Source organism: Neoarius graeffei, chromosome 25, assembly GCF_027579695.1.
Source record: "Neoarius graeffei isolate fNeoGra1 chromosome 25, fNeoGra1.pri, whole genome shotgun sequence".
In the NCBI taxonomy this organism is placed as follows: Eukaryota; Metazoa; Chordata; class Actinopteri; order Siluriformes; family Ariidae; genus Neoarius; species Neoarius graeffei.
In genome coordinates, this window is record NC_083593.1 from 58,693,685 (window position 1) to 58,720,692 (window position 27,008).

Below are 27,008 nucleotides of genomic sequence, written 5' to 3' on the forward strand. Positions count from 1 at the left end.
ATAAATTGAAACACTGAAACATTCAGCATTTTAATACTATAATAGCAGGGTTTTTTCTAGAAAAATTTAGTATGAGGGCGCTCACCATGGTGAGGGAGCGAAGTGGGGGGGGTGCCGGTTGTCCGTCCCCCTCGCCGTGTGAAGCCTTTGAAAAACTGAGGCTACAATGGGACATTCTGAGGCTGAGAGGGAAATTGTAACAAATCGTCTGTCAACATTGAAAAAGAAAGAAGTAATCTTCTTCTGCCCCGGACAGTCTTCGGCTTTCTTCCGCTTCGTGCCGCGGGATGACATCTTTAAATGCCCAAGTGTCAACAAAAACAACTCACGAACTACTTCTGTCAAAAGCTCCCGCGCCGGTGGGTGAAAGGTCATTCAGTCTCGAGAAATCTCGCTCTACAAGTCAGCTGACCTTGTATGTAACCCATGTCAAATCTCGTGAGAGCAGCCGCGACAAGTAAACAACTAAACAACATGGCGCCTCAGTCTGGAAAACGCCAATTCGGATTGTTTTTGCACCGTCTGGTGGTGTATCTACTATGATTGGAATATTTTTGGAGCAATTATAATGTATTTGATGATCAGACACATTGTCACGTGGTGTTGCTGGGATGTTTTCACGGAGTCGGTAAGGGGGCGCATGCCGAGAGTAAGCGGGCGCAGCGCCCCTGTTCCCCGGTTTAGATGAAAGCCTGAATATCGAGGAAAATTTGTAATAAAAACTTTACGGTTGGTAATTTCGCCGCCGAAATTCTTGGTCGGTCGGGTTACCGGAAACACCTTTTTTTTTTTTTTTTTTTTTTTAAATTTATTTGGCCTAAGATTGATGATAATATTGCGCATTGTTGTTTATCATTACATATTGTTAGCGACCATTCCAGTCACCTATCTGCCTTGTTTTGGAAAGGAAGTTTACTGACTTTCTATGGTTGCTACTTGTTAGCCAGCAGATTAGCATGCCGCCTCTTCTTCCATTCAAAAGGCTGAAAACGGATGTGAGGTTCTTCTGCAAGTGACGTAATGTGAAAAAGGCTAATTACACGCACTGACTGATGCCACTTCTGGCAGGTGCAACAATGCACCAACAAGGACCTAAAAGGACAATATTCTCACACTTACCTGATGCAGTGCAATACTTATTACAGTGCAACCTCACAGAGCAACTTTTTAGTTTTTATAGCTTTTGTATATTTTATATTTATATTTCTACACTTTTACATCCATACCCAATACAATGCAATACCAAATACAGTGCAATATCCTGAGTTTTGTAGCTGAACTGAGTTTCTATAACTAATGTGCAATTAACATCTGCAGCTCATCACGCCCAGTTGTGTATATATTCTTTGTTTTTCTGCTGTGTTGTGACATGCACCATTTGTATATACTGTATATTATTTGTTTTTCTGCTGTGTTGTATGTTCCCATCTAAATGTTTGCACTGGGGTGTGTGCTTTCCATCTCGTTATATAATTTTCCCGCACCTTCTCCCGTCGTTCTAGCTTTCTTCACTACACTTTCTTCCTCGTCCGTTCTTTTATTCTTGTTTCCACCATCATTGCTTTTAAAAAAACGCCGTTATTCTCTGCATAGCGAATATATTTCTCAGCTCGGTCCGAACCAGCTCTCAGTTATCTCTCAGTTGAACGATCTGATGAATCCCTAAAAAGCACTTTTCCCACCTAATGCCACACCCACAACATACAACCGTGGGAAAGAGGGGCAATCACAGAAAGATGTGGCAGAACGGCAAAAAAAAGTAACTTTTTCACTTTTTTTTTCGTCGTTCACATGCTGAAAAATTTGCTCGCAAATGCGAGTGAAATGTGCGCACTGTAGAGCCCTGTCTGATGGTAAAATTAGCGGTGGAAATGGAGGGCTTTCATAATAGAGAAACAAAACAAAGGCAATACATTATTGTTACGCATTTCATATGGCTCTTTTAATAGCTTATTTCCACCCATATGCATTAAGGGCTAGCTCTGGCTGCACGTCTTTTATCAGGCAAACCAGTAAACAGAGAGGCTAAATAAACGATTGAATTACAGTCAATTGAACATCTACAATGCACAGAAAAAAAGATTTGACCAGGAGTAGGCTACTTCTGATGGCTAAATACTTTGAATGATTTTTTGTTTGCCCCTCACATCAATCAGTGAAATATATAAATCAAACCCACCTCCACAGAGTTGTAGTCCAAGTTGGCACATCGCAGGGTAATAAGCTCACGGCATCTTTTAGTTCCCCCTCTTGAATTTCGACACACTTGTCAAAGATTTTACGCTTCTGTTCGCTGAATATCCTAAGAATCACAAACAGGATTTGCAGGATTCCCCTTCACAGCCATGTTTCTTCCACAAGTCTTTATCTAAAGTGAAAGGGGCGATTTGATTGGTTTTTGACGTCACGTGACCTCAACCTGCAGTCGATTTCGATTTTTTTTTTCCTTCATTTTGCATTTTCTTCAAGCGGCGATTCCAAGAACCAACTAATCGAATTGGTGTGGCCTTAATGTCCTTGTTACTAATAACTGCTGTGCAAAATTTTAGGCCAATATCTCCACTAGTTTCGGAGATATTAAGCCTTCAAAAAGGGGGCGTGGCCCCATATTTAGCATAAAAACAAGTGTTACAATCAAAACATCCATAGTTTGATGGCTAATAACTTTTGAACTGTTCACACTAAATGGTTCAAATTTTCACACGATTCTTTGATATAACAAGACTCTGTACACAGAAGGAGAGCTTTGTATGTGACATATTTGCAGATTTATGGCGTGCCAAATATGGCTTCCTGGAACGCGCATTTGTTCATAGTAGCACTTTTGGCTCTCTATATCTCCAGATTTAATGACACCAGATGTCTGATCCTTTTTAATATATGAGACACGTTATCGTACTCCTATATTAAAAAGGATGCGGTCGCTTTACCGGTCCGTCGTGGTGAAGAAGGAGCTGAGCCAAAAGGCGAAGCTCTCAATTTACCGGTCGACCTACGTTCCGACTCTCACCTATGGTCATGAGCTTTGGGTAATGACAAAGAACAAGATCGCGGATACAAGCGGCTGAAATGAGTTTCCTTCGCAGGGTGGCTGGGCGCTCCCTTAGAGATAGGGTGAGAAGCACAGTCACTCGGGAGGAGCTCGGAGTAGAGCCGCTGCTCCTCCACATCGAGAGGAACCAGCTGAGGTGGCTCGGGCATCTTTTTCGGATGCCTCCTGGACGCCTCCCTGGGGAGGTGTTCCAGGCATGTCCCCCCGGGAGGAGGCCCCGGGGAAGACCCAGGACACGCTGGAGGGACTATGTCTCTCGGCTGGCCTGGGAACGCCTCGGTGTTCTTCCCGAGGAGCTGGCCGAGGTGTCTGGGGAAAGGGAAGTTTGGGCTTCCATGCTTAGACTGCTGCCTCCGCGACCCGGTCCCGGATAAGCGGAAGAAGACGAGACGAGACGTTATCGTACTATCAGGAAAACGTTATATCTGTGACAAAAATTATACTTGTCTCATATATAGGCCCCTAAAAATGGAAAAAAGCTTGTCGTGTCTGTATTTTGAATGCTTATAGCAAAAAGCTGACAAGGTCTACCAGAAAACAAATTAGCTCAGTGAAAAGAGCAAGGTCTAATTGATGTATGTACCAAATATGAAGTTGGTGCTGTGAAGAAAACTATTTTATTCAAGCTGTTGAATATAGAAGGTTTTAAGATGTGAAAATGCCATTCACAAGGTTACATCACATGCTACATCATTATTAATTCAAATTCTCTTGACTATACATATATGTGGGGCAGCACGGTAGTGTAGTGGTTAACACTGTCTCCTCACAGCAAGAAGGTCCTGGGTTCGAGCCCCGTGGCCGGCGAGGGCCTTTCTGTGTGGAGTTTGCATGTTCTCCCCGTGTCCGCGTGGGTTTCCTCCGGGTGCTCCGGTTTCCCCCACAGTCCAAAGACATGCAGGTTAGGTTAACTGGTGACTCTAAATGCAACAGATTTGTACAGTTTTTGTACTGGGCAGCTGATCCATCACTAAAGTATATAAGTTTTGAAATTTGGGGACTGATGGCGTATTCACACCTACGTTGTTTGGTCCGGACCAAACGAACCAAATTTCCCTTGGTCCGGACCTTTTGGGTTGGTCTGAATACAAACCACCGAACTCTGGTCCGGACCAAACAAGCGGACCGAGCTGCAAGGTCGGACTCGGTCCGGACCGAACTAACCCTGGCGCGGATCTTTTGGAGGTGTGAAAGCAGACCGGATCTAATCCGACGGTTTTGCTTTTTTGTACCTCGGGAGCTTCCGTCATTTGTCGAGCATTATGGGAAACAGAGTCTTGACACTCCACCGCAAAGTGCAAACACTGTTTCGGTTGTCAAGGGAACCTTACAACAGTCGTTCAGTCATTCAGACCAGTGGTAGGCTAGACTACAGAGTACAAAAAATGAGTAGGGGGCAAACGTGGGCCAAAGAAGAAACGCGTACTCTTGTGGATATATGGGCAGATGTCCACATATCTGAGCTTTTGGAGAGAACACACAAAAATGCCGACGTGTTTGCTGTATTCAGTGAGAAAATGAAGGAGAAGGGGTTCACGCGCTCCCCAGAACAATGTCGGCTAAAAGTGAAGAAACTCCGTCAGACCTACATTAAAATCAGGGACATTCTTTCAAAAAGTGGCGGTACCAGCGACGCAAAAAAGAAATTCATCTATTGTGTGAAGAGCCAGAACTGTCACAACATGATGTGCGCTCATCAGCGCTATCCTCCGTAGCCGCCTTGCCCTTTGTCGTCGTCGTTGATAAATTACTTGTACAACAGCATAGTAATCGCACAATTGTGAAAACAGTAAAAACTGGAAAAAACATATAGCTTTGATGACATTAAAAAGAATAACAGCACGGAAAGCCTCCATGACTACTTATGAACTTAACGCTTTGTGCGCGTGTCGTCTCTGACCAATAGCTGAACGACCTCAGGGTGCGTGGCTTTGTTGACAGATTTTGGTCCGCTTACTAAAATGTACAGTGTGAAAGCGAACCGCACCAAAATGAAAAAATAAAAAAAACATTTGGTTCGGACCAAAGCAAGTGAACTATCGAACTATCCTGGTCTGAATACACCCTGAGTTGCTGAATGTATGGAATCACTGCTTTTAAGAATTGTGTGAATGGCTACAGTGTTGTGCTTCAGGCAGTCACTTATGACACATATAGATATGCATGTTGTTTCATATGTCCAATCATCTCTGCTCTTCATGTAAACAGCAAATGGATGAAGGGTGCACTGGCTGTTGTCCCAGTGGTACCCCTGCGCTGCATCCTGTACCAAGAAAGAGTAGTTCTCAGCGAAATCCAAAAGTACAATGATGTAGCATGTGATGTAACCTTGTGAATGGCATTTTCACATGTCTTAAAACCTTCTATATTCAACAGCTTGAATGAAATAGTTTTCTTCACAGCACCAACTTCATATTTGGTACATACATCAATTAGACCTTGCTCTTTTCACTGAGCTAATTTGTTTTCTGGTAGACCTTGTCAGCTTTTTGCTATAAGCATTCAAAATACAGACACAACAAGCTTTTTTCCATTTTTAGGGGCCTATATATGAGACAAGTATAATTTTTGTCACAGATATAACATGTTTTCCTGATAGTACGATAACGTGTCTCATATATTAAAAAGAATCAGACATCTGGTGTCATTAAATCTGGAGATATAGAGAGCCAAAAGTGCTACCATGGACAAATGCGCGTTCCAGGAAGCCATATTTGGCACGCCATAAATCTGCAAATATGTCACATACAAAGCTCTCCTTCTGTGTACAGAGTCTTGTTATATCAAAGAATCGTGTGAAAATTTGAACCATTTAGTGTGAACAGTTCAAAAGTTATTAGCCATCAAACTATGGATGTTTTGATTGTAACACTTGTTTTTATGCTAAATATGGGGCCACGCCCCCTTTTTGAAGGCTTAATATCTCCGAAACTAGTGGAGATATTGGCCTAAAATTTTGCACAGCAATTATTAGTTACAAGGGCGTCAAAATAAAAAAAATTATGAAGCAAATCTGAGATGGTAAGCCAGGAGCATTCTGGTGATTTGGCACAGAAGTACCCTCTTGTGAGAAGTACAGTGTCAGGATCACGAGATGCTGCTTAAACCTGATCTTGCTCCGTCGTCACCGTCTGAATGTGCTCTTGCATCACGTCGCAGTCGAGAGGCTGTACTCTGGCAGGTAGTGTTGGAATGTTCAGCTACCAGTCAGACTTTATTGTGTGTGTGTTCAGAGGACACAACCCCCCCCCCCCCCCCTCCCCCCGGGGATGCATGACATCAATTCACAGGTGCCAATATTTATGGTTTAGCTGTAGTAGTTTTGACCTGTTGCTCTGGTGACACTGGAGACACCAGAGCTTAAATACAAACACAATTGTCCGGAGTAAAGATGCCTGGTTATCTTCTGTCTTACAACACTGATACCGGTAATCTCACAGGTCAGAGTTCATCCAGATAACGCCTCTCTGCAGTGCACGTCTCTCCCATCCCATTCACTTGGTATCATTAATCATGAATTAGGTGTAATGCTAACTGCGTTACACTCTTTCTCCCACACACACACACACACACACACACACACACACACACACACACACACACACACACACACACACAGACTCACTCAGCTTTGTGTTTAAAAACTCATTACAGTGTTCATTTTACTGTAAACTAAATGCTTTTTAGCGATGGCTGGTGCTGGTAGTTTGGGTATCAGCTGATACCTGTCAGCTTTTTGTGTACATGCAAATATATTAAATACAATAAATCTGTTTATACTGTATGTAAACATTTTCAGAGTCTCAGTTCTCCAAGTTCAGTTGTAGTCTTTTCCCTTTGTTAAACTGAATGTGTTTCTTTTCCCCTCTGATCCACCATTTTGTGCCGGAATCTGCCTGAGTTGGATCAGTGCTGTTTGTAGTATTTTGGTGTAAATGCATCTCATACGTAGTTTAGGTTTTCCCCCTTGCACTTTTCTGGACTACTTGTTCTGGTTGATGTGGATTGAGCTCCACCTCTGAAGGTGCTTTCAGACCGAACGGTTCTCGGGTCTCATTGAGAGGAAAGACCCCTGGGAATCTCCCCTGAGAACTACACACCTTCAAGGCTTTTTTTCTCTTTGCATTCTCCGCTTCAGTAGGAATTCTGAAATGATGCAAGCCGGAGTGCTCGTGTGACTTTAGCAGGAAATGCTAGCAAAGATTTTTATATTTCACTTGGACACATCAAAATCACACTGCGTTTCCTCCGTTTCATGGACGCTCAATAAAGCCTGGAATTGACTGTCACTGCACTTGTCTGCCACACCCCCTTGTTTGTTTGTTTGTTTGTTTTTTAAGCTGAACACTTGTGCTACTCCTGGTTCCTCTTGTGCTGGGAGAGAACCTACCCTTAAATAGGAGCTAGAACAGTTGCTCAAAATGATCACAAATTGTTTGTTTGTTTGCTTTACACTGATGCCAAAATTAAATTCTGTATATTTTTGCTGCTTTATAAATAAAATATAAAATATTTAAAAGCTGTACACTGAAACAGGAAGTGACAAAAACCTAAACACACACACAGTTTCTGTCAGTCTCATCGTGTGTGTGTGTGTGTGTGTGTGTGTGTGTGTGTGTAGTCCTGCTGTGTTACGCACTGTTGACGTGAGGATGGGTTAAACAGAGATGATTGTTCTGCAGGAATGTTGCATGGGCCGTTTCACACGAGTGTGTGTGTTCTGGCATTAGTGATGTACAGAGAGTTCAAACTCTCTTTACATCTGATCTGGGGTCAGTGTGCTGAGTCTTTACTTCAGTGGTGCAGGAACTTCTCTAAAGAAAAGTCTAAAAGGTTACGACAGTGGCAGCACTGTATCCGCTGACTCGGTAACCGTGGTTTCAGTATCCGTGGTTTACCCTGGGCAGAAAATATTAAGTGGAAACATCAGAATCTCATTAATTCAAGGGGGAGCATATAACTTTTATTACCGTATATGGTTATAACCATTGTATTTTATTTTATTTTTTACTGTTGTCATATTGTGTGTAGTTTACAAAATAAAACTTTATCATGTGTACAAAATAACAAACTTTTACAGTTTGCTCCTATCCATGATTTTATCTCTCTGTGTTAGATCTTGGGGCGTGTCCCCCACGAATATGGCGGCAAAGACGTTGTAAGGGAGGAGACATCCCACTTTAAGAATCCTGAGTAGAAATCTGTGGGACAAGTCCAAAATATCAGAGATGGTGGTTGTACACACACCTCCCACCCCCTCTCCCCAAAAAAACAATCATCTACCAAACCAGGAAACACATTAGACCAGTCGTGGTGTCGCACTGATGCAAGTGCGCAGTTGTGAATGTGTAGTGGAAGTATACCTTCTGGGGGGGGGGGGAGCTTTTTAAACCTTATTTTGGGGCAAAGACACCAAACTTTTTTTTTTTCTTTAAATTAGATTTGAGTGGTGACTCTGTGCATGCAGGTTTTGTTTGTTTGTTTGTTTGTTTGTTTGTTTGCTTTGGTCCCAGTGGCTGTAAGTGCAGTTATTGCTCCCTCCCTGTTCATTTAGCTGGGCAGTGAGGCTGAAATAACTGCCCCAGGGGCATTACCAAGATATCTGCTGAGTTTGGAGACTTTCCTATCAGGACTCTGACGGTCCCACTATAACACTGATGTACAGTTATCTGTATATCGCCTTCCTCTAACATAATAAAAAGGAAATACAGAATTGAAATACATAAAAACCATGAACCATACTAAAGGAGTGCTTCATGACTGCAAGCTGTTGGATATGGAGTTATATTTGCGTTCGTCTGATTTGTACTTGAGTTTGAATTGGCTGACAAGCTGCTGAGTGAAGAGCCACACTGAGAGCTTTAACCCATCATTTCTAAACACTCCCGAGAGATTTTGTACGATTATAAACACTGAATTGAGATTTTTATAGCACTTTCTCTACAGTATAAACATTTAGTTTTACCCAGGTGATGCTCCTGCTGCCTTTGTGACCCACTTGGCACCTTGTCTGTCTGTCTGTCTGTCTGTCTGTCTGTCTTGCTCTCTGTCTCACTTTTGCTGTGAGCTGTGGTTTTAATCCACACCACAGAGTCCTGCGTACATCTGCCTTCAGTGAGGTAAACGCTGACTCAGCAGTGTCGTTCTGAGAGCCGCCAGCCCCTGCTGAGAAACTCTGATGGAAACTCTGCTGAACACTCAGAGACGGTGTCTCATCTCTCAGAATTTGTGCCTCCAGCAAACACAAGAACATCACATTCTTGTGGAGAACGCGGCAGTCTGTGGACTGGGCCTTCGGTTCCTGTGTTATTAAAGAACAGAAACATCTCATTATCACACGAACTCTTAGTTTCACACACAACAGCAAACTGACAATTATTGATGCTGCTTTATCACCAACTCTGGATTAAACTGATTTTTTAAAAATTTTTGATATTTCTATATCAAATAATGGAAAGAATATTTTTATTTTAGCTGAAATGTATCCTTAAACCTGTGACTCCAATCATTAATATGAAGATTTCTGTAAGGTAGCGTGCGTGCGTGCGGTAGAGGCAGGTCACATCCACACACTATACTCGGCTCATTTTCACTTCCCAGCAGACGAGAGGAACGCCGAAGGATTCTCATTTCCATTTCTGTCTTTCTCTCTCTCTCTGTGTGTGTGTGGGGGGGGGGGAAGGATTTGGAAACAAGTTTCCGCTAAATGCGGGTGCTTTTGTGTAGTGACTATTTATTTATTTATTTATTCATTCATTCATTCATTCATTCATTCCTCTTTCTTCTCCCTCAACCTACCAGCCGCAATAATGGGTAAATAAAAGTAACACAATAAACAAACGATGCAACTGTAACAGAGCTGTTTGTGTCAGTACAACATGGACTGAATCATGACTCGGCTGGTTTCACTCGGACACTTGAACGAGGAGAGAGACTGTCTTCAATTCAGTGTAGGAACTTCAGCACAGAACAGTGACTGGCGCTTAATGGGAAAGAGAAAAAAAAAAAAATGTGTCGTGACATGATGGAGGTTAAGAGGGAAACCTCCCAGGAGGAGAGACCGACCAAAGAGGTGAAGGTCAGAAAACTTTTTAATGAGAAGTGGAGAAAAGTTAACAACGGAGAGAAGGTTTTTTTTTTGTTTGTTTTTCTTATCTGTCCAACTCATCAGCTATAATATAACATCCATCTGTTTGTGTGTGCGTGTGTGTGTGTGATGAATCTTTAACACATGAAACGGATTAAAAACAGTCTGTGTGTATGACGTAACCTGAAGACTACAGAGACATACAACTGTTTAATTCAGTTCAGTGTAACTTTGGACTGATTCCCTCCTCTCTCGTCTCGTCTCGTCTCCTCTCTCTGCTCAGTCAACGCGAAAGGCCCGAGTTTGATTCCTCTTCCCATGGGGAATGAGCTCAGTGTCTGCTGTGACCTTTGACCTGTACTCCAGCCAACACTGTGCTGTTTCAGGATCACACCCGGATCATGGAGTCTTGTGAAAATATGAGCACTGGAATGTGTCTTTATCAGCACTGGTGTGTTTACTGAGTCCTGTAGCATGCGCAGTGAGATTTACAGCCATCCTCCCACGTGCCAGAATGTTGTTCATACTTTCACCCTGCTTCATAAAAACACGCAAACGTCACAGCCCCGCCCTTAATCTCTGCAGTCTGAACTCCGATATCAGAAAGAACAGTTTTATATGTGGTGTAGAAGACACAGGGCTTGCTTTGCGTCTGTCTAACGCTCCCTTCACATGGTGATGAAAAAATAATCTGTTTAAATTAGGGCTGTCAAACGATTAAAAAATTTAATCGCGATTAATCTCAGAATTTCATATAGTTAATCGCGATTAATCGCATTTTTTAAATCTATGTAAATTAATAAGGCTTTTAAAGTGAAATGCTACAATTAAAATGGTGAACACATTTTATGCTAAAAGTACTTGTTAAAAACTGCTGGGACAAGAGAAAATGGTAAGGGAGTTTATTCACTCACATACTAGGCAGTACTGAACATACAAAACACAAAATTGGATTGTGTGATGGATTAGGGAGCTGCAGTCTCAAATATAAAACATGTAGTCACATACTACTGTGTCTCAGTTCAGACGTGTGACAAATGAAATAAAACTTCAATTGTGCTGGAGTTGTATTCAGTCACAGCCTATTGAGGTATTTCACCCACGTGACCAAGTCACGTGATGCAGCCATTTTGGACGGCACGCTTAAGTCCTTCAGTGCAAGGCGGTATGAGGTGGTGGAGACCTTTGCACATTTTAACAAGAAAGTAAGCTGTGATTCGTGTTAAATTGGATCTGTCTTTTATCACAAACACTGTACCCAGCCTTGGTATGGAGCCAAGGTTGTCGACAGAAGTCAACAGTTTGATGAAGGATGACCCCAGCAGTTTGAAACGGTACAAGGTAGGCTATGTTCACAACACTGTCTTGTTACTCGGGGGATCCGAGATCCCCTGAAACAGACATGAGATCCTTTTGAAAACATGATTTGAGAAATGTTGGGGGGTCTCTAAAATATTGCCAAAATGATGTTTATTGACAGCAATCGTGTGTAACGGGAAGCATTTGCATATCCGAAGTGTTGTGTTTACATGACAACGACTGCTGCTGCCAGGTTGGTTGTTGAGTAGCCTGACTGGTTTTTTTTTTTTTTTTTTTCTTGCGTGTGGTATCATTGTTGACGCGAGGTTGTTTTTTGAACATGCCAATGCGGACACGATTTCCCCTGATGAGTTATGACTTCAGACGCGATGCGTGTGTGGAGTCCACGTGATGTGCGTAAGAGAGGCTTCTCATGTGTTTGGAGATCCGCACTCTTTTTTTTTTTTTTCTTCTTTTTTTTTTCTCTTTTTTTCTTTTTACTTAATTTCCCCGTTTATTTCTGTGTCCCGTTTCTTTCTAGCCTCTGTTATTGCGTTTTATGTCTGATGTCTGCTACATGCAACCCTAGACAAATTAACACTGCCTTGTTTCACTGCTCAGATGGGTTAACAAACACTGACCCATTTACTTTTTGCTATATATTTTATTAAAATTGCATTAACTGATAAACTAACCTGAAATGAAATGATCACTGCAAAGTCTGGAGTACTCTGTTGGCTCCCAATCCTGTCTCTTCACAGCTGCAATCCCTCTTGTCTGGGTCAGTAGTAAACCGGTAGTGATGTGTCGGTCGCGAACGATCCGGTTCAAAGAGCCGGCTCTTTGAAGTGAACGACGGGAGCCGGCTCTTCGGTGGGAGCCGAATTAGTTTTTGTCCTTAGGTGACTCAGGTGGGGTTTACATTAGACCGTATCAGCGGATCATCAGATTAACGTTTTTAAAACGATTAGTGTGCACACAGCAACGCCAATACACGATTCGCGTGCACACAGCAACGCCAATACACGGATACGCTCGGCTCCGCAGGCATCCTGCGCTCCAAATCACTCTGCCCTGAACAGCGAGTGCCCTCTGGAGGGTGCGCACTCCGGCCCTGCGCAGCTCACAGAGCACGCGAGTGAAGTGCACGAGCAGTGATTCGGGACTGAGCCGCTGTGTGTGTGTGTGATATCTCAGTGCATATTGGGCATGCGCGTCACTTACCACTTGCAAGTGGAAGGATGGCAAGCCTAAAGACAATCATAACTACACAATGGGCAGTATTTGCATCAGTATTTGCAGTATTTTCATACTTTTATACTCTTTAATGAAAGGTGATACAAGGCGGAAGTCCACGCCGTTTTTCAGCAGTCGCGTCACATGACCAACGCCAGCGAATCAGGAAGGTGGATGTCACAGTGACGTTGTCCAATGACGACGCCAGCTAGAGCTCAGCACTGCGTATCCGCGTATTCTCAATGTTTACACAGCACCGGACCAGACACGATCTGGATTGAATACGTGGACCCTGGCGGATTCCCGTTTCCCGGCGTTTCCAGGCGTTTTAATGTAAACGGACAGTGCATCCGCAAAGAAAACGAGACAGATACGGTCTAATGTAAACTTGGCCTCAGAGAGAGAGAGACTTTCACAAAAAAAGTTGCTGTCCGATTGCGTCTTTGTGTTGTCTATTACCATTCAAAGGAAAAAAAGTAGCATGGTGTACGCCTCCTTTTTTTTTTGGTTGATGTCATTCACAGCTGCGAAAATACGAAAATTGGTGTAATGCTTAAAGCTGTGGAGCGCAGGGGAGAGGAGTCTGTGAGGCACCTGAGGAGGGGAAGATCAGCTGTGTATTTTATATTGGTAATATAACACAGTTTTGCATTATGTTTGTGAGAAAATAATTTATTAATTGGTAAGTAAGTTTTATTTCTATAGCTAGAACATTGTTACACTGCTATACTTTTACAAAGCTTTACAATGGCTACAAAAACTAAAAAATAAAATGGAAAACATCCTATTGATAAAATATAAATAATGTAATTAATTAACTAGTTAATTGCAGCAATTAAATCAAAAATAAAATCTCAGGAGCCGTTCGGGAGCCGAAAGAGCCGGCTCCTTATAGTAAGAAGAGCCAAAAGAGCCGAAATTCCCATCACTAGAAACCGGTAAAAGGAGCGTCCTGCACGCTGTCCCTGTCTGTTGTGGCAGCCCACAGCACAACAAGCAAACACCATGGTTATTTATAGAGTGCTTACTGACAAATTAATCTATTCTAGGTGTCTGTAACACGTTTTTTTTTTCAAGCCGGTTCTCCCTCTCTGTCTGCAGCGTTAGTATGTAGCTTGACGTTCAAAATGGCGGACACCGGGGCGTCACGTGACCCTGTGACGTCAGGTGAAATACCTCAATAGGACTTCACAGTGTTGTGCAAACAAAAATAAATTGCAGTTGGACTTCAATAAAGACATTTAGTGTCATATCACAGTGCTACAGCATACTGACATCTCACTTTACAAAAGTATTTTAGAACTGCAAAGTGCATTCCAAAACCAACTCAATCACACTCTGCTTTTGAAATGAAACTTCCCATTTAACAGACCTTTCGCCATCACTCACACTTACTCTTATTGAAGCAGCACGCGACAAGCCTCAACAGGAACTACGGGTGACTCGCAGGGCCAAATTAGAATTTGCGTTAACGGCACTATTTTTTTTTAATCGTGATAAATTGAGATCGCATTAATGCGTTATTATCACGTTAACTTCGACAGCCCTAGTTTAAATATAATGACGCTGTAATGAGGAGCTAGTGACGGACACAGGGCTGTGGTGAGGTAGTGAGAGGGAGAGCTGAATCAGCTGTTACACTTTCATGATATCTGACTAAATTTATCACAATATCGATATTATATCATATTGCCCAGCCCTTTTAAACATTTCCCTATTCCTGCTGAGAATCTGTTAATAAAAAACCCCAAATCTGTTGTTCTCAGGTGGAGCTGCTGATTTATTCACCTTTGTTGCATGCCTCTTCATTTGCTGAGTGAGATCTTGAGACGTGGATCATAAATGAGAAGGTAAGAGAACTTTGTCTTTCTCCTGCAGCCTCTGTGGATAAGTATGACTTTATAAACATCCTGGAGCTCCAGTTTAACCAAGAGCAACGTCCATGTGATATTAGTTTACAGTTCTGAGCTGATGATTGAGTTTAGTGTTAGCTGAGACTCTGTATATTAGACAGAGGGGTTATATTATCCTGCTGGGCCTCTCGGTTCATCTGTGCTCAACTCGCTGGCTTTTAGTGCGGCTGTTTGATGATGTGTAATAAAAAGCTGAGCGGTTCCAGTGTCGGAGCTCTTTGCTGGCTCTTGTTTTAATACTGTGCTGTAAACGGAACGGTCGACTCTGTAGGTATGTGCTGTTCATACAGAAAGTACAATCGTTCTGCTCTGCATGCTCAAGTGGTCACGACCATAAGTACATGTTGTGCAAGCATCCATTCCTGAACAGGAAGTCCAGACATACCGTAGATGTTTTGTCAGGGTGCAGTGTGTATGTGGTGATTTTATTCTTTTTAAAGATTTTGTGTTGAACACGTTCACTCAGGGAAACGTCTCGACAGCCTCTGAGTGTACAACCCCAATTCCAAAAAAGTTGGGACACTGTGTAAACTGTAGATAAAGTCAGAATGCGATAATTTGCAAAACATGGAAACCCTGTTTTTCATTGAACATAGTACAAAGACAACATTTCACATGTTGAAACTGAGAAATTTCATTGTTTTTTTGAAAAATATATGCTCATTTTGAATTTGATGTCAGCAACACATTTCAAAAAAGTTGGGACAGGGGCATATTTGCCACTGTGTTGCATCACATCTACTTTTAACAACACCCTTTTAACAACAGTTCAGGGTCTCCTTTGTCTTATTTTGCACTTCATAATACACCAAATGTTTTAAATGGGAGACAGGTCTGGACTGCAGGCAGGCCCGTTTAGCACTCGGACTCTTTTTTTTTTTTTTTTTTTTAAACTATGGAGCCATGCAGTTTTAATATGTGCAGAAAGCGGTTTGGCATTGTCTTGCTGAAAGAAGGAAGGTCTTCCCTGAAAAAGATTTTGTCTGGATGGCAGCATATTGCTCTGAAACATGTAAATATCATTCAGCATTAATGATGCCTTCCCAGATGTACAAGCTACCCATGTCATGTGCACTAATGCCCCCTCATACCATCACAGATGCTGGATTTTGAACTGTGCACTGATAAGCCGGATGGTTCCTCTCCTCTTTAGTCTGGAGGACGTGGTGTCCATGATTTCTAAAAAGAATTTCTACTTTTGATTTGTCAGACCTCGGCACAGTTTTCCACTTCGCCTCAGTCCATCGTAAAAGAGCTCGGGCCCAGAGAAGGGGGTGGGGTTTCTGGATATTGTTTATATCTGGTTTTAACTTGCATTTGTGGATGCAGTAATGAAGTGTTTTCACAGACGATGGTTTTCTGAAGTGTTCCTGAGCCCATACAGTGATTTCCACTACAGACACGTGTCTGCTTTTAATGCAGTGTCTCCTAAAGGCCTGAAGATCACAGGCATCCAATGTCAGTTTTCAGCCTTGTCTCTCGCATACAGAGATTTCTCCAGATTCTCTCAATCCTTTAATGATATTATGGACCATAGATGATGTGATCCACAAATTCTTTGCAATTTTACATTGAGGAACGTTATTCTTAAATTGTTGTACTGTTTGCCCATGCGGTCTTTCATAGAGTGGTGAACCCCGCCCCATCTTTACTTCTGAAGGACTCCGCCTCTCTGGGATGCTCTATTTATACCTAATCATGTTACTGACCTGTTGCCAATTAACCAAATTAGGTTTTTTTTTTTTTTTTTTTTTTTTTTAGCATTACACAACTTTTTCAGTCATCTGTTGTCCCTGTCCCAACTTTTCTGAAACATGTTACTGACATCAAATTCAAAATGAGCACACATTTTTCAAAACCAATAAAATGTCTCAGTTTCAACATTTAATATGTTGTTCTTGTACTATTTTCAATGAAATATAGGGTTTCCATGATTTACAAATCTTCACATTCTGTTTTTATGTACAGTTTACACAGCGTCCCAACTTTTTTTGGAATTGGGGTTGTAAATGTGTGTTGTGTTTGTTGTGAATATTAAATTATAGAAAGTTTTTAAACTTTGATGAGGAGGAAGTGATCTGCAGTGTTTATTTCTTGGCTTTTCAGTTGTAATAATTTGCTACATTAAGTACAGAAGTATTTGTAGCTCTTGTTTTTGTTTTTTGCCCTGGTTTTAAATCAGAGCTAACAGCTTGGTTTTGTGTAACGAGGGCGTCTCTTCTGTGAAATGCCATGCCTTCATCTGCACTCAGCTGATTAACCCATTGAGGAATTCCAGACGCTGAGCCAGCTCGCCCCCGGCACTCCCTCCCCCCTCTCCCCAGACTTAACTTCCTGTGAGTTTTGTCCATTTGAGATCACATTTTCTCATACAACTGCTAGACACATTGGACATGAGGGGAATAAAAAGGTGCTCGATTATAGCTGTATTCGTGTCCCAGGAGTGTCGTCAGCATTATGAGTCATGACTCGTGGCTGACGAAGGCGTGAGTTGCCGAGCTCAGGCATAACAGTGCGTGCACACTACTTCCATTAGTGCCGCTATGATCGGGTACAACAGTTTGCCAGTCACTTTAAACGCCGGCCTCTAAACTTCGTGTCTCTGAGATGAGAAACGTGAGAACAGTCAGTTTAGCAAGTTTTTTTTTTTTTTTAATGTAAAATTGTTGAGTTTTCAGTGACAGCAGAACTGAGAAGCAAGTGTGTGTGTGTGTGTAATAACAGCATAGAGACGATGAGAGTGACATCATCCTGACACGTTTATTCACGATCATCTATAATTCACTACAGATGTAAGGAAACTTTAGCTGAAAATGGCGTCAGAGGAAAAAAGGCTGAACATTTGTACCAAAAAAGTGAACTTAGCACTTTACTGGTCATTTTTATGGTGATGAAAATTATAAACTGATTCAAACAGTTGAACAGTGAAAGTAGCAGCCTCACGGCGGTGTGGAAGCATTTCTCAGTTTCTCTGAGAGACACCAGTCAGACTGGGGGAGCACCAGGGGGTTCAACACCCAAACCCTTCACCACTACTGCAATGTTGGGGTTATGTAGTAAATATAATACAGTAAACCAAATATAAGCTTATTAAACATATATTTCTTGACATTTTTACTCTTCAAGCTTTGTTTTCTTAATCTTGAAATAAACACTTAAAATGTAAAAAACAATCCACCAGTAGAACATGAACGTGTAAAAATGTCTATGAAGATGATTAATGATCTATTATAATAATTTGGTTAGAAATAAATATTACTATAACAATTTGTGAATGGTTTTTTGAGTGTGTGAATGGTTGTCTGTGTCTGTGTCAGCCCTGTGATGACCTGGCGACTTGTCCAGGGTGAACCCCGCCTTTCGCCCGTAGTCAGCTGGGATAGGATCCAGCTCGCCTGCGACCCTGTAGAACAGGATAAAGCGGCTACAGATAATGGATGGATGGATAACAATTTGGTTTACTTTAAAACTGGATAAATCTGACCTGTGTAAGATATTTCCACTTGCTGAGACGTGTGTTTTTGTGATTGTGGTGAGGGGAGAATTGGGCTGATCATGTTGTGGAGTTTTGCCAAAATTTATTTGCATCTCATTAACTGAAGGAAATGTTTCTGTGTTTAGAACCTACACACAGATCCAGCACCATTTATAGACAAGTCAGCAGTGAAGGGTTTTATTTTCTGGCTGAATTTCCCACAGGCTGCATTTGTAGTCCAGTTAAGTGCGTGTGTGTGTGTGAGAGAGAGAGAGAGAGAGAGAGAGACCAACAGTAAAAGATGAAATCAGTAAACGCCTCCTGGAACCATAAATGAAACTCTTATTGATGTTTTAAACAGCAGTGTGGCAGCTCCTCCTCCTCCTCCTAAAGATTTAAACTGAGTAATTGGCCCATTGGTGACTCTGCAGAGCTGCCAGGTCTTGAGTACGTTACGTAATACACAGTCTGCCTTGTTTTGCCGGGCCTTTGGCCATGCATCACCATGGATCTGTGAGGTGTTTTGGCGCTGCTTCATGCTTGGCAGCGAGGCTTTACCCGGAAACTAACAGCACTTAAGCGCTTCTTGGTCCAGCCTGTATGTGAGCACTGACTGAGTAGCAGTAAGAGTTCCTGAATGGCCCTGAATTCCAGTGGGTGTCCAGTCTGATCCTGCTGTATTCCATGACCATCTCTGGGCTGTGACAGCTTTTCCTTTTGGACTTTTCCCCTTGTCCAGGCTCCAGCAGAGAGTCTTTATGGATTTAGGCAGGCAGATGGCAGGCGTTTAAGTGGGACATGTTTATGGTCAGTGGGTTCACTCGAGTGAGAGACTCCCTCCCAATCCCATACTGGTCCCACGCTGAAGCTCCAGAGCTGCACAAACACTCGCACTCGGCATACTGTTTATCTGCCAGTGGCCATGCGTCGGAATAAAAATTCCTGCCAGAGAGGAAACCAAAATTCACAACACACTGATGGAGTCCTCATGCTTTCTCAGGGTGAAGAATTTCTCCTGCCCTCTTACTGAAGCAGAACATCACCACACAGTTGATTGGGTGCTGTAACTGGCGTTCTGTGCACACAGACAGAAGTGAGCACAGCTACAGTCTTGTTTCCAGTAAAATAAGGGTACTGTATGGGTCGGGTAGTACCAGTAACTGGTGCAGTACACATGAGGAAGTGTGAGCAGATGATAGAGGGGAAGTGGAGTAGAGCAAATTGGATAAGAACACTGCAGTATCAGTGTTAACAGGTGTGTCTGCCTGCTGGGGCTGCAAACATCACCAAGGGCAATCGTGAAGTGAGAAAACGAACCTGACATCCAGCTTAATCACAGAGGGATCTGCTAATCATCTAATCATGCACCACGTTCTCTACAGACTCCTGCTGCTCCACACACACCACTGATCACACAACAGAGCAACACACACCACGTCCTTTCAACTACGGCTGAACACAAGTTTATTCATGAGTACACCTTTATAGTTTGTGGGAACGTGAATGTGATGTGAACGTTGTGATGACTGTCATGGCGCTGAAAGCTGAGGTGCTGTGCAAACAGATGCTGTAAACTGGTTTATAATCTGAATAAAGTTAGTGAGGTAAACACATCCATTCCAGAAAACTCCTCAGTAAGGACTAGTGTTAACTCTCCAGTTTGGTGATGTTGTAGATTTGAGCTGAGTTTCTGTCTGTAGGTGTTCAAGCAATATAAATTAGGCATGTTGGCTAAACTAGCAACCTTCACCCATTAAATTCTTTACTAACAAGCAACTTTACTGACATGATCGTTAGATATTTATCTGAAATGAAACGAGCGTGGCAAAAACATACCCTTTCTCCCTCATCACCTGTAACCACAACAGTCTTCTGTTGGCATGGAAACATGTGATTCAGTGATATCCAGTAAAAACAAATATTTATGAACACTTTTCCAATTCTGACCTCCAACAGCACAACATGACCTTTTAGAAAAAAGAAAATCCTAAAATTGCGGTGTTCAGTGTGATATATTTTCGTTCCTGGTTTGGAAGATGTGCAGTTTGATTTTGTTTGTTTTCTTTTCCCATCAGCAAAACACGGTTCATGTCTCTGCCTGTTTGGATCGTGTTTTCGTCTCTGTAACTCTGAGAACTTGCTCACGCTGACTGTGTTTCTAACTGAACTAATCGTCACCAATTCCACTCCACTGTATAGTCCTGTCCTGCTGCATGTCCTCAATCATCCTCAGAGAGTGACGGTTATCACATGCTTCTTATGAGATGTTACATCACTGATAACGTCTTCCCAAACTGCTTGTGCAGCACTGTGTAGAACCATGTGGAGAAAAAACTGTAAGCAGTGTCAGAAATCAGAACGTTTGGATCCCGGTACTTGTAATCTCTGCTCTTCACTGGGCTTGGGGGGGAAAATATAACAGATTTATAAATGAAACAGAATTCCTCGAGAAAGATTCAACATCGATTCACAAAACATCAGACTTCTAATTCTACTTATGCATATGCACACATCTATATAAAGTGTGCACCAGTCCTGAGCCTACAGTGGAGTTCTGGACTCTGATTGATTGGTCAGAAGGTGTTGATTAATTCTCTATAGCAGCAGCTCTGACAATCGTGCAGGTTTATATTAATGCACTTGTTCTGATACTTTATCATTTCTATAGCAACAGTTCGTTCACAGGGGCGTGTACAGCAGATGCTCCGCAACCATTTTAGGAGTCTAAGTATCTTTATTCCTCCATATAGAACCCTTTTACATTTGTGTATTATTATTATTATTATTATTATTATTATTCAGGATATGACATGATGGGTCGTGTAAACTGCATATTCCATTCGGGTATTCTGGATTTAGCATGATCTGATTAAGATGTATGGGTGATGCTGATGATATTCGGGTTTTAGGAGCGTTCTATGGATGTGTACACAACACATTCGGACCAACTAGACAATCGGTGTCTGTACGTAAACGGGAATATTAGCGAAATATTAATTTTCGTTATCCACGTACACAGCTTGGTCGGGTTTTTTTGGAATAAGGACAAAAACCGGGATATTTTCAGCAAGTAAACACAGTGAGTGAGTGATGATATGGTGAAGTTTCTGTCAGGAGAAATGTTTTTTTTTAAACATTTTATGGAAGGAGTCTCCAGCGTCGGGTACTAACTTGTTTCATGAACATTAAATGTAACTATAAATAGTATGACTCCTCATTCTTTTAATAAAAAATAATTAAGTTGCTGTGGTTCAAGAGGAGTAAATGCTTGAGGACGTGCTGTTATAGGAAAATAATTGAACTTGTATGTTTTTAAAAATCCACAAGAAATATATTAAATATTTGACATTATATTTATTTCTTTTCCCACAGAAACATTTTGTAAATTATCACTTGATTTTATTTTCCTTAGAGACTGGGAGTTCTCCTTCCTGCATTGTCCTAGTCTTAATAAAAATATATCGTGTCTTGTTCGTTCACAATGGATGAAAATAATGTTCTGTTTCAAAAGCAGCAAGAATTCATAAAAATGTACGAGAAGTAAATAATCCAAAGGTTAACAAATATTTTTGAAACATTTATTTAAACGGCAGACTGTGGAGATTCCATAAAACCTTGCAAAGCAAAACAGTGGAGCAAATTAAATTCCTCTTGTTTGCTGTTGTGCACCTGAGCGCTTGTTGGAGAGCGGCGAGGTGCGTCTGGATGCCTGGGTGAACGTCTTGACCGTGTTGGTGGTGGAGCAGGAGCGTGCCACCGCTGATGGCATTTCTACAAACCCATCAATTACACACGTCTCTCAGAGCCGAGCTGCTCATCCGTCCCTGTCCCTGCTCCGTCCCTGTCCCTGCTCCGTCCTCGGTGCTGAGGAATATTCATCACACCACCCAGCTCAGAGTCTGCCTGCTAATGAACATCACACTCATTCTAGCTCTTAACATTATGCACGTTAAGTACAGACCTGTGCCGAGGGAGACGTCTTCACTGTCCACTTCACTGACAGTGTGTTAATGTGGTGCTTTATTCAGCATTTAACATGTGGAGCTGCACTGAGACACATTTATAATGATAGTGTGTCAACACACAAAAAACAAGTAAAGAGGAAGGCAAAGAAAGTGTGTGTGTGTGTGGTCTGTTCAGGATGTATATCTGAGCACAGAGCTAATCATCTTGTTTCTATAGGAAAGTCTGCGATCGTGATCTCTTTAGTCATATACAGTTTAACAGGTTTTTTTTTATATATATATATATATATATATTATATATACGCACACACAAAGTTTTCATTCAGACTCCTTAGTTGTGTGTGTGCACATTTTACCATTTAAAATGGTAATAATTTGTGCAGTAATGTTTATAAACACCCAGAAAATGAGTAAAACACCTTTATAAGTTTGACCTCATTAAAAATGCCAGCATCACCATGAATATACATGAATATGCAAATTTTGAAACGCCCACCCCATGTCCTCCTCCCAAACCAATATCCAGAATATCGCTAACATGATTTCACTTAGCTGTCCATAAGGAGTCTAACCTGTTAGAACATAATGTTACCATGACAACCACACTGTACATTACTAACATTAAACGTGTCGGATAAGCATGTAGGTTCCACAGCTAAATGTTTCTGGCATGTTGTCCTCAATTCATTCGCATATCTGGATCATGATGGGTTCAAATCATAAGCATTTCAGGACAAGCACATGCATAGCCCCACCCCCTGATTAATAATTATCATTTTAAAAAATGTATTTGAATCTCAAGTATTGATATGTAAGTCAGCTTTGTAAGAAAGAACGTGAATTTAGACCTGCAGTAACCTGAAAATCCAAATCTGTGTAATCAGAATGAATATTTCAGGCCTAGACATTAAGCATTTACCACTGGTGGCCCATTGGGCCAGTGGAATTGAAAAGTTACTGGCCCAAATGGAAAATGTGGTGGCCCGAATGCGCGCGCTACCCGCATTCGGGCCACCACATTTCATGCAGTTCATAATACACTCTGATCATTGATTTTTGGCTAGGAAAGTAGACTTTAGGGGTACATGTTGTTGCCGAGTGTAGCGAGGCTGAAAATTTTTGCAGAATATCCCCAAGCCACATCATTGTAGGAGGCAATAATCATCTCATCTCCATACAAAGTAGGGTCACGTTTTCATGAACCCCCTCCCCCATAAATAATGACCGCCCCCTAAAATTAAAAAGAGCCTTCTCAAGATTATCACAACTTATATTTTGATTTTGTACCTGAAAACAAGACTGACAAAAGACAGTAACTCAGTCCAAATTACCAGCAATGGACTCAAAAACAGTCAAATCAAATTGAAATAAATATATAAAATGTTTTTGCTTCTGAAAATGTGCACTGCACTGAAATAGCAATAAAGTCAATTTAAGGTTTATAATTTAGTGCAATAGCTTTCCTCTTCCACACTCTCATCTAAAATGCCAGGGCTGTACGTTAACTTTTGAAACCGCTTGTCCTGTCGGGCAAGTTGAAAGGAAATTTATTTGTCCGAATGTGAAGTTGACTTGCCCGAAGAAATATTTGAGAAAAAAACCCCACAAACTATTTGTAACCCAACAATCTTTATTGCATTTGTTTCCGAATTCACAACATATGCATAATATCTCTGAATCAAAAGTAATCAATACTTGATATACTGAGGCAAAAGTTCAAAAATATAGTAAAACAGACTGATTGATACCATAATTCACCAATTATTCTGCTGAAGTTCAGAAGCAATATATCCCAATAGAATAGAAATTATGAACATAAAATTAAGAACAAAATGACTATACTATGAGATCCAGAAACACTAACCATTATATACACACAGATCAGCACTCTGCAGTTCAGCAACAAATATCACAAAAACTAACATTAGCATAAAATTTATGACTTGAAGAGATATCACTAGTTTGGACAAGGGAAACAAATAACAATGCTACAAATAAAAACTAACAAAATTGACTAGTACTGTAAATCACTGATTATTATACACTGAAATCGAGTTATCAAATGACAAGATAATATATCTTAACCTCCACACCTCTACTGACTCACAGATGAATGGATACGAATACAGTTTCTATTCATCTTCATCTATCAACCCTTGAGTTCTGCTCCATCAGTTGGACTCCATCAATCATTAATTTATTTTTGAGAAATTGAAAACCAGAAAATTAAAATTATCTATATTTTCATTTTTAAATTATTAATTTTGAATATATATCCTCCACTGATTAATTGCTGTCTAATTATTCATTGTGGCTCCTGTATGGTATTTAATGGTAAAAAAAAGATAATTACAAATAAACCATAATTATATCTAAATTATAGAGCCCTATGTTTCAAATCCCTAAACTCCCATTACTAATTAGTTAATTAATACAGCCGGTAACCTAATTAGCAGCCATTTGACAGCTTGGTATTTCATAGATAACTTTCCCCACTCCTCCCTCACTCCGTCAATCCACACGCATGCAGGCGCGCATTCCCCTCCACACACGCTCGGCTATATAACGAACACCATCAACAACAATTCAAACATTTGGAAATTACCACACACTCAACGTAAATATACAGTTGAATAATGATCCCGCCAACAGAAATGTCGTCAAATCCACGTGTATGACACAATTAAAACCAATCATAAACGACCGTTTACTTTTCAGCTCAAATACACGAAGCGGTATTGGCTGGTTTCGCAAGTGGAATATTGTGCATGCGCACATCGCTCTTTCTGAAGAGAAACATCTGGCGATTCATCAAAACAGTATGTCGAGTGAGATGCTTCGGAAATCGTGTGAATAAACTGATAAATTTGATCTGTAACCCGAATATCGGCGTATTTTGGCACTTTTCCGATTGGACAAGTAACTGAGACGATGAACTTGTCCAACATTAAGCATCACTTGTCTCGGACAAGCATTAATGTCGAGCCCTGAATGCGTGCACATCCTGTTGCCATGGTGTTACATACACTACGTTCAGACTACAACCTGAAACGACCCATATCCGATTTGTTGTGAAATCTGATTTTTTTGTTAGGCCGTTCACATTACCAATTATATGAGACTTGTATGCGATCTCCAATATGAACGGAAAACGACCCAAAAGTGTCCCGCATGCGCAAATTGACACGTAATAAGCACATCTACGTAATACGTAAACAAAAAAAAGTGCACTCTTCAAGTTTGCAAGTAAAGCATGGAGATGAGGCGAGACCTGGCGATGTGGTTTTTGTGGCGGCGGCGGAACTCACACAATAATCTGATTAATGTGGGCAGCAGACTAATGAGACCGAAGGTGTCAAATTACTGGAAATTTCCAGAACAATCTTATAATCTTGTAATACAGGATGGTTTAAGTTATAAATCAGTTATAGAAACTGTTTTATTTAATCAGGCTAACAGATCAACATCCAGGTCCCTACCAAATCCACCATTAGCTCGATCAGTTCTATAAAAGTCTATTTAAATTCTGAAAAGTGTACAAATGTTGTTTTCCACCAAAGAGGCGGGATTAGCCAACGCAGAATAGTGACGTTTGTCTCTTGTTGTTGACGTGTAGGTCGCATGAATGCGACCTGTCCGGTCAGACTGCAGTCGCATGTGAAAATAACGGATATGCATCGGAATTAGGACCACATATCCAAGCGGCCTGGGTCGCATGTGAAAAAAATCGGATCTGTGTCGTTCAGATTGTCAATAACAAATCGGATACAGGTCGCATATGGGCAAAAAAATCGGATATGGGTCGTTTCAGGGTGCAGTCTGAACGTAGTCTAATGGCCCTTTTTCCACTACCCTTTTTCAGCTCACTTCAGCCCGACACGGCTCGCGTTTCGACTACCAAAAACCAGCATGACTCAGCTCGTTTCAGCCCTGCTTAGCCCCTAAAACTCGCACCGTTTTGGAGTGGGGCTGAAGCGAGCCAAACCGTGCCGACTGAGGTTGGGGGCGTGAGCAGACACTCCCCTGTGCACTGATTGGTGAGGAGGCGTGTCCTCACATGCCCACACACGCCCCGCGAGCGCGCTGGGATCTGTAAACACCGCAAACCCGGAAGGAGAATAATTATGAATTACGAGAATTTCTGAAGCCTTATGCGCCTCGCCTCAACTATACACTCTTGCCAGTATCTGTTGGCGTTGTCGGTGACAACAAGCCACAGCACCAAGACCAGCAACACTAACGACTCCATGTTTATTGTTTACTATTCGGGTCGTGAGACTACCGCTTAAAAGCTCACCGAATCAGTGACATACAGAGCATCGTGGACGAGTTCGCGGAGCGCAAGGCTCGCCGTATGCCCTTCAAATAATGCGCGCAGTAGGCTATTGATGTTTTATTATGAGCCATGTACAGTATGTCACCTAATGTTTTTTTGTTTCTGAGTTACATGTTCGTTTGAAGGACTTAATGTACAAAATAACATAGTTGCACCCCGTAGTGTTGAAATTGGTAAACACAGTGCATTCAGTGAGGTTTGCACCGCCCTCCTTTTATTTCTGACTCTTCCTGTCACCGTTGCAACCTCTGAGCGCTCATTCGTATGCCCTTCAAATAATGTGCGCAGTATAGGCTATTGATGTTTTATTATGAGCCATGTACAGTATCCTAATGTTTTTTGTTTCTGAGTTACATGTTCGTTTGAAGGACTTGATGTACTAAATAACATAGTTGCACCCGGTAGTGTTGAAATTGGTAAACACCGCAGTTGCGGACATTTTGTAGCCTAAAATGATGTTATGATAAGCTTTAATAAAGGGCCCGGTCATTTGCCCCGCCCCTGGCCCGGCTCTGACTTGTTCCGCCACTGTCACTGATGTCACTGTTTGCGCTGCTTAACGACATCACGTGACGTCCACCCACTTTCGCTAACTCCACCCAATGTGTCCACCCACTTCCAGCCAGCACGGTTCAGCGCGGTTGT

At 41.6% G+C, this 27,008-nt stretch overlaps 1 protein-coding gene across 2 annotated transcripts in view; it reads left to right on the forward strand.

Annotated features, from left to right (window-relative positions):
- Positions 1-27,008, forward strand: part of erbin (erbb2 interacting protein) — a 144,345-nt gene that overhangs the window by 33,771 nt on the left and 83,566 nt on the right. For both annotated transcript variants that reach the window (XM_060909099.1, XM_060909100.1), the window contains exon 2: positions 14,441-14,524. The gene's annotated coding sequence lies outside the window, so the exon portion shown is untranslated. The remainder of the gene's footprint in view (positions 1-14,440; positions 14,525-27,008) is intronic.